Source organism: Ziziphus jujuba, chromosome 9, assembly GCF_031755915.1.
Source record: "Ziziphus jujuba cultivar Dongzao chromosome 9, ASM3175591v1".
NCBI classification, from domain to species: domain Eukaryota; kingdom Viridiplantae; phylum Streptophyta; class Magnoliopsida; order Rosales; family Rhamnaceae; genus Ziziphus; species Ziziphus jujuba.
Genome location: NC_083387.1, coordinates 17,248,671 through 17,256,519, shown reverse-complemented (window position 1 = coordinate 17,256,519; position 7,849 = coordinate 17,248,671). Strand labels below are relative to the sequence as shown.

Here is a 7,849-nt window from a genome sequence, read left to right as displayed (position 1 = left end):
TTATTCAATTCTCTCTCTTTCTTGAAACTGATCTAATTTTGATTGATTGCTTTTGTTTAATTTAGTTTATTTAGTTTTCAATTGTCATTTTAAATTTTCGTTCAAATATTATCAAAACCTAATTATCTTTGGCACTTAAAACTTAATCCCTTGGGTACGACAACCCTATTTTTCCACTTTATTACTTGAAAACGATTCGCGCACTTGCGAGTTGATTTTACACATCAAGTTTTTGGTGCCGTTGCCGGGGATTAAGGCATTAATATTAATTCGGATTGGGTTTAGTAGTACTTTGATCATTGTTTTCTTATTTTAAATTTTTATACTTGTTTCTTAATTTTGGTTTTAGTGTTGCATGCTAGGGTTTTAATTCTTTGCTTGTTTGGCTAACTTGCTTTGAGTTTTTAATACTTATTTTGTGGTACTTAAAACCAAAATTGTGTTTTTTAATTTATTGGTGCTTAGGTTACAAGTCTAGCATACTTAGGGATTTTATTATTATTTTTTATTTGTTTGGTTGAATAAGATTAGGTTTAGCTTACTTTTAGTTGAAATTTTAGTTTGGCATAATTGTTTACTTTAAAAGCATACCTGCACAAAAGGGTTTAATTTTTTGCATTCTATTCGTTTGGTTGATTATTTCCTAGAGTTATTTTCATTTATCCTTTAGTTAAGTGTTAGTTTGTTTTTCTTTATTGCTAATTGATTTTAATTGTTAGATTAGTCAGCAACATTAGAATTCTAATAATTTTTTTTTCTTGTTCAATTTTCTAATTTATTTTACTTGCTCTCTTTTTAGGAATTAGGTGTTGCGTATGAGTCATAGTGGTGATCAAGAGTTCAAGGAGGAAGTTGACTTAGAAAATAAACCAGCACCCAGAAAACAAGCCATAAGGGGTACTTGGGTACATATAGACCAAGGAACTCAAGAAGGTACAATGGCCAACCAAAGAGAAGATTATTTGCCCATATGCGAGTATGCTGGTCAAAAGAAAGTTGGTGATTTGTCTTGCATAAGGAGACCACCCATTGAAGCAAACAATTTTAAAATTGAAGCATCTACTACTTCTTTGCTTAATAATGTTCAATTTTGTGGTTTGCCTCATGAAGATCCAAACATGCATATTTCTAGTTTTCTTCAATTGTGTGATATGTCTAAACAAAATGGTGTTTCTGATAATGCTTTTCGATTAAGACTTTTTCCTTGGTCTCTTAGAGACAAGGCAAAAGTGTGGTTAAATTCTTTACCTGCAGGTACTATCACTATATGGGATGCTATGGAGGCAAAATTCCTAGACAAATTTTTTCCTCCATCAAAGACCGCAAAATTGAAAAGTGATATAAACAATTTTTGTCAATGGGACCAAGAGACTTTGTATGATGCATGGGAGCGCTTCAATGAACTATTAAGAAGATGCCCACACCATGGTTTTCCAACATGGATACAGGTACAGATTTTCTATAATGGTCTAGATTATGGTAACAAACAATTGGTAGATGCAGCTACAGGAGGTTCTTTAATGAAGAAGAGGCAATCAGAAGCATTTGAATTAATTGAAGAGATGGCCCATAATAACTACCAATATCCAAGTGAGAGGAGACTAAATGGAAGAAGTCAAGTAAAGGCCGTGGAAGACGTTGATATTAACAACTTAGGAGCTCAACTTGCAACCCAATTCATGAAGACCTTGAACACTCAATTTGGTCAAATAGGGGTGAATTCTATCCAATTTATTTAGTGATTTATGTGGTGCTCATGATCATAAGAGTGTGGATTGCCAAGTTGGAAATCCCTTTGCTTCTGATGATGTTAATTTTGTAGGGAACTTCCAAAAGCAACAAAACAATCCATATTCTAACACATATAATCTAGGATGGAGGAACCACCCAAATTTTTCATGGTCTAACAACAACCAGCAAGGGTCTAATCAAGGACAAAGTGGAGGGTTTCAAAGACAACAATTCCAATCTCCATTCTACCAAAAGCCGCAACTTGCACATAAAAATCAAAATTCTTCTCAAGCTCAAACTCAATTTTCTTCACTTGAACAATCCTTGCAAGAGTTATCTAATAATACTAATTCTTTCATGCAAAGAAATGAGCAACAATTGACAAACCATAGTCAAATGTTCAACAACCAAATGGCTGCAATCAAAAGCTTGGAGAACCAAATAGGTCAATTAGCAACTCAATTCCAAAGAAGTCAAGGAACTTTGCCAAGCCAAACGGAGAAGAACCCAAAGGAGCAGGTTCAAGCCATTACATTAAGAAGTGGAAAGCAAGTAGCCGGGCCTAAAGAAAGTGACAAAGGGATGGTAATTCTTGATGATGAAGATTAGGAGAGCCCTATAGACTCAACATCACACTTGGTCACACATGACAACTCAAAATCAAATGTGGAGCATAATGAGGCTTATAGGAGAAAAGATGAAGGTTTAAGTGATGCCATGAAGTCTCCACCAACAAAGTACATACCGCCACATGTAAGAGAGGCCGAGAGCTCACCAACTGGATCAAAGAAAGTTGAACCAGCACCTTACCTAACCAAATCTATTGACAAGCACAACAAAAATGAGGAGAAGAATCAAGCCTACAAGAAAAGCCCACCTCCACCTTTCCCATCTAGGTTTAGGAATGCAAAGTTAGATAATCAATTTAAAAAGTTTCTTGATATATTTAAGCAATTGCATGTAAAATATCCCTTTCATAGATGCCTTAGAACAAATGCCCTCCTATGTTAAGTTTTTGAAGGAGATATTGTCAAACAAGAGGAGGTGGGAGAATTATGAGTTAGTAGCTTTGAGAGAGGAGAGTAGTGCTAGGTTACACCATAGGATTCCACCTAAGTTAAAAGATCCGGGAAGCTTTGATATCCCATGTAACATTGGACATTATAATTTTATGACTCTTTGTGATTTAGGTGCTAGCATTAATTTGATGCCATATAGCATTTACAGGAAGCTTGGAGTGGGAGATGTGAAGCCTACCACAGTGACTCTTCAAATGGCAGATCGAAGCATCAAAAGGCCAAGGGGAATATTGGAGGATATACTTGTAAAAGTAAACAAGTTCATATTTCCTGCAGACTTTGTGATACTTGATACGGAGGAAGATGACAACATTCCAATCATTTTTGGAAGACCATTTCTTGCAACCGGACGTGCCCTAATTGATGTACAACAAAGGCAAGTAACCCTTAGAGTACTCAATGAGGAGGTAAGTTTTCAACTCCCTAATGTTGTTAAATTTCCTAATCTTGATGAAATTTCTTGCTGCTTTCTTGTCGATGCATGTGATGAATTGGTAATTGATATGGCAAAGGAAAGTAATTTAGAACCCTTAGGATTGAGTGAGTTATTTGGACCATGACCAAAAGAAGAAAAACAAGAGTGTAACATCATAGATATAGCCACCCACTGTGAGGTAGATTATGTTGGAAAGTTTGAGGATTTAGGTGAGAGTGGACCTAGAAAGATACCGAGTGTGGAGCACCCATCTATAATTGATTTGAATCCACTACCTAGTCATTTAAAATATGCTTTTCTAGGATTTAATAATACCCTTCCGGTAATAATTTCATCTGCCCTTAGTGAGGACCAAGAAGCCAAACTTTTAGAAGTTTTAAGAGAACATAAAACTGCACTAGGTTGGACTATAGCTCATATTAAGGGTATTAGCCCCTCTATTTGTATTGACAAAATACTTATGGAGGAAGACCATAAACCGACTGTAAAACATCAAAGGAGGCTTAATCCTAATCTTAAGAAAGTGGTTCATGGTGAGATTTTAAAGCTTTTAGATGCCGGGATTATCTATCCTATTTCGGATAGTAATTGGGTAAGTCCTATTCAAGTAGTTCCTAAGAAAGGTGGGATGACTGTGCAAGAGAATGATAAGAGTGAGCTTATTCCTACTAGGTTAGTTACTGGGTGGAGAGTGTGTATTGATTATAGGAAGCTTAATAAGGCCACTAGAAAAGACCATTTTCCTTTGCCATTCATTGATCAAATGTTAGAAAGGTTAGCTGGTAAGGAATATTATTGTTTTCTAGATGGTTATAGCGGTTACAATCAAATAGCTATTGCCCCTGATGATCAAGAAAAGACTACTTTTACTTGTCCTTATGGAACTTTTGCCTATAGAAGGATGCCTTTTGGTTTATGCAATGCACCTGCAACCTTTCAAAGGTGTATGATGTCTATCTTTTCGAATATGGTAGAAGATATCATTGAAATTTTTATGGATGATTTTAGTGTATTTGGTGATTCTTTTACCTCTTGCTTGCAAAATTTATCTAGGCTTCTTCTAAGGTGTAAAGAAACGAATCTTGTGCTTAATTGGGAAAAATGTCACTTTATGGTTCAAGAGGGCATAGTTTTAGGTCATAAGGTTTCTAAAAGCGGAATTGAGGTAGATAAACCTAAAATAGAAGTTATAGAGAAATTGCCTCCACCTACTTCAATAAAAGGTATTAGGAGTTTTCTTGGGCATGTGGGCTTTTATAGGAGATTTATTAAGGATTTTTCCAAGATAACTAAACTTCTTTGTAACTTGTTGAATAAAGACGTTCCCTTTGTTTTTGATGATGAATGCATGCATGCTTTTAATCTTTTGAAAGAAAAATTAATATGTGCTCCCCATTATGTGTACTCCTAATTGGAATCTACCTTTTGAAATTATGTGTGATGCTAGTGATTATGCTATATGAGCTATTTTGGGACAAAGGAAAGATAAAAAACTGCATGTTATTTATTATGCTTCTAGAACTTTGAATGATGCTCAACTTAATTATGCTACTACTGAGAAAGAGATGCTTGCCATTATCTTTGCTTTTGATAAGTTTAGAGCATATTTGCTAGGTTCTAAGACCATTGTCTATACCGATCATAGTGCAATTAAGTACCTCATGAGTAAGAAAGAGTCTAAACCTAGGTTAATTAGATGGGTTTTGTTACTTCAAGAGTTTGACTTAGATATTTTGGATAAAAAAGGAGTAGAAAACCTAGTAGCTGATCACTTGTCTAGGTTGGAATTGAGTGAGGAAAAAGAAGAAAGAGATATAGAAGAGTGTTTTCCAGATGAGAAAGTGTTTAAGGTTAATGGTATGTTTGATGTACCTTGGTATGCTGACATTGTTAATTATTTGGTTACTAATGTTATGCCGCCTAGTTTGGAAAAACCATATGAAAAGCATAAGTTTCTTAAGGAAAGTAGGTATTACTTTTGGGATGACCCCTATCTTTTTAAGAAGTGTGCCGATGGTATAATTAGGAGGTGTGTTGATAGAGAAGAGACAATGTCCATTATTAAAAGTTGTCATTCTAGTGAGTATCAGGGGGCATTTTGGGACTAGAAAAACCATAGCAAAAATTTTAAATTCTGGATTTTATTGGCCATCTATGTTTAAAGATACTAATATTTATGTGCAAGGGTGTGATGGGTGCCAGAGAACCGGGAATGTATCAAGGAAGAATGAGATGCCTTTGAAGAATATCCTTGAGGTAGAATTGTTTGATGTTTGGGGTATTGATTTCATGGGTCCTTTTCCTTCTTCTTGTGGTAATAAATATATTTTAGTTGCTGTGGATTATGTTTCTAAATGGGTTGAAACTAGTGCACTACCTACTAATGATGCACGAGTTGTAGTTAAATTTTTAAAAAAGATACATTTTTACTAGATTTGGTACACCCCGAGCAATCATTAGTGATGGTGGCACTCATTTTTGCAACAAACAATTTGAATCCCTTTTTGCTAAATATGGTGTTAGACATAAAATTGCTACTCCTTACCACCCACAAACTAGTGGGCAAGTAGAAATTTCAAACAAGGAAATAAAGAGGATTTTGGAGAAGACGGTCAATGCTTCAAGAAAGGATTGGAGCTTAAAGCTAGATGATGCACTTTGGGCATACCGGACCGCCTACAGGACCCCCATTGGTACTTCTCTGTATAAACTGGTTTTTGGTAAGGAATGTCATCTTCCCGTGGAATTGGAGCATAAAGCATATCGGGCAACCAAGTTTCTCAATTTTGATCAAGAGGCTATGGGCAAGAATAGGCTATTGCAATTGGATGAACTTGAAGAATTTAGGATGGATGCTTTCGAGAATGCAAAGATTTACAAAGAAAAGACAAAGAGATGGCACGACAAGATGATTAAAAAGAGGAACTTTCATGTTGGACAAAAGGTACTTCTTTATAACTCTAGACTTAAATTGTTTCCAGGTAAATTAAGATCAAGATGGAGTGGACCATATGATATTGCACAAAATTTTCCAAGTGGAGCAATTGAAATCACCAAACCGGGACATGAAAGTTTTAAGGTGAATGGGCAGCGGTTGAAGCCATATTATGAAGGTGGAGTCCTTGAGACTAGCCTCTACTTGGATGATCTTAATTAAGTTAAAGGGAGGAGTCAAGCTAATGACTTTAAACAAGCGCTCTTGGGAGGCAACCCAAGTTTCTTTCTTTACCTTATATTTATCTATTTATTTTAGTTGTTTTTAGTTGTTTTCTTGTTTTTAGGTTGTTTTGATGTGTTTTGTTTGAGTTTTTGCAAGGTTTTAAGATGTTTAGGTGTAAAAGAGCAAAAAATGAATGTTGATAATTTCAAGTCTAAAGTTAGGTTTTTGGAGTATAGCCACCTTGAATATGCATTGGAGTACATCAAATTGTATGGATACATGCCCTTCTTTTTGGCTGCGTGGTGTGTAGGGAAAATGCAACATGTAGGTTTTTCCCAAGTTTTCACATTATGAGGAACATTCCATGTCTTAAAAGGGGAGTATTCTTTACCTTTTATTTACTTTTGCTTTATTTTATATTTTTCACAATGAGGACATTGTTCATTTTAAGTTTGGGGGTGAAAAGCATGCTTTGCATCTTTTAAATCTTGTCCATTTAAGTGTTTTTATAAGTTTTCAAAAATGTTAGTTTTAGTTTTTATTTTCCTTCATTATTAAAAAAAAAAAAATTGTTTTTGTGGTGTTTTCTTAAGTACTTTAATGAGCCAATGATAAGACTATGATTGAAAATAAATTGGTTTTTCGATGGTGGATTTGTTTTTGTGTATGCCTAAATGCTTGAATTTATATTCACATATTGTTACTTTCAATAAATTTTGAGCATATAATCAATAATGCATAATTTAGATTGTGTTTTGAAGAAAGTTTGCATGAATTAGAGTACTTTATTATTAATTGAACTCTAGAACTTGCTTGATTATTGCTTGAGGCGAAATCCTAGCTATTCATTACTAAGAACATGATTTAGGCCATCTTTGTTTAAGTTTGAGCCTTTCTAGCCAACCTAATACATTATCTTCCACTAGTACCTTATTTGAGCCTTTAGGATGCATAAAGATGTATTAGAGCCTTTTCTTCATTAAAGCACATTTACTTACCCTTTTTTAGCCTTAAATTTCTTTTTCCTACCTTGAACATACTACAAAGAGAGCTTTAATTGAATTGATATGAATCTATGCTTGTGAGCTTGTTTGAGTGTTGAAAAAGAAAAAAATGAAAAAGGAAAAAAAAATAAAGTTTGGAGGTTAAGTATTTGGTGAATTTGGCTCTAGTATGCATTTTTGTGTAAATTGGAGGTTTGAATGTGCAATAAGAAGAAAAATAAGTTTGGGGGTTTAGTGGAAAAGAAAGAAAAAAAAAAAAGAAATAAAGAAAGAATATGTGTGATTTGAAGAATGTATGCACAATAAAAAGGAGAAAAAGGATATTGAAATTGAAGTTAAAACAAGAAAAGAAGTTCTAATAAAGAAACAAATTTTACAAGTAATTTATTGATATTTAATTTTAGCTTTCTTTCTTTGATTTATTATATCCTATCCATTT

At 34.2% G+C, this 7,849-nt stretch overlaps 1 non-coding gene across 1 annotated transcript; it reads right to left on the bottom strand.

Moving 5' to 3' along the window:
• Window positions 1-1,325: 1,325 nt before the first annotated feature.
• Window positions 1,326-1,432, bottom strand: LOC112492996 (small nucleolar RNA R71). Its single transcript, XR_003057413.2, has one exon. It is a non-coding gene; the product is annotated as a small nucleolar RNA R71 (small nucleolar RNA).
• Between the last annotated feature and the right edge of the window lie 6,417 nt (window positions 1,433-7,849).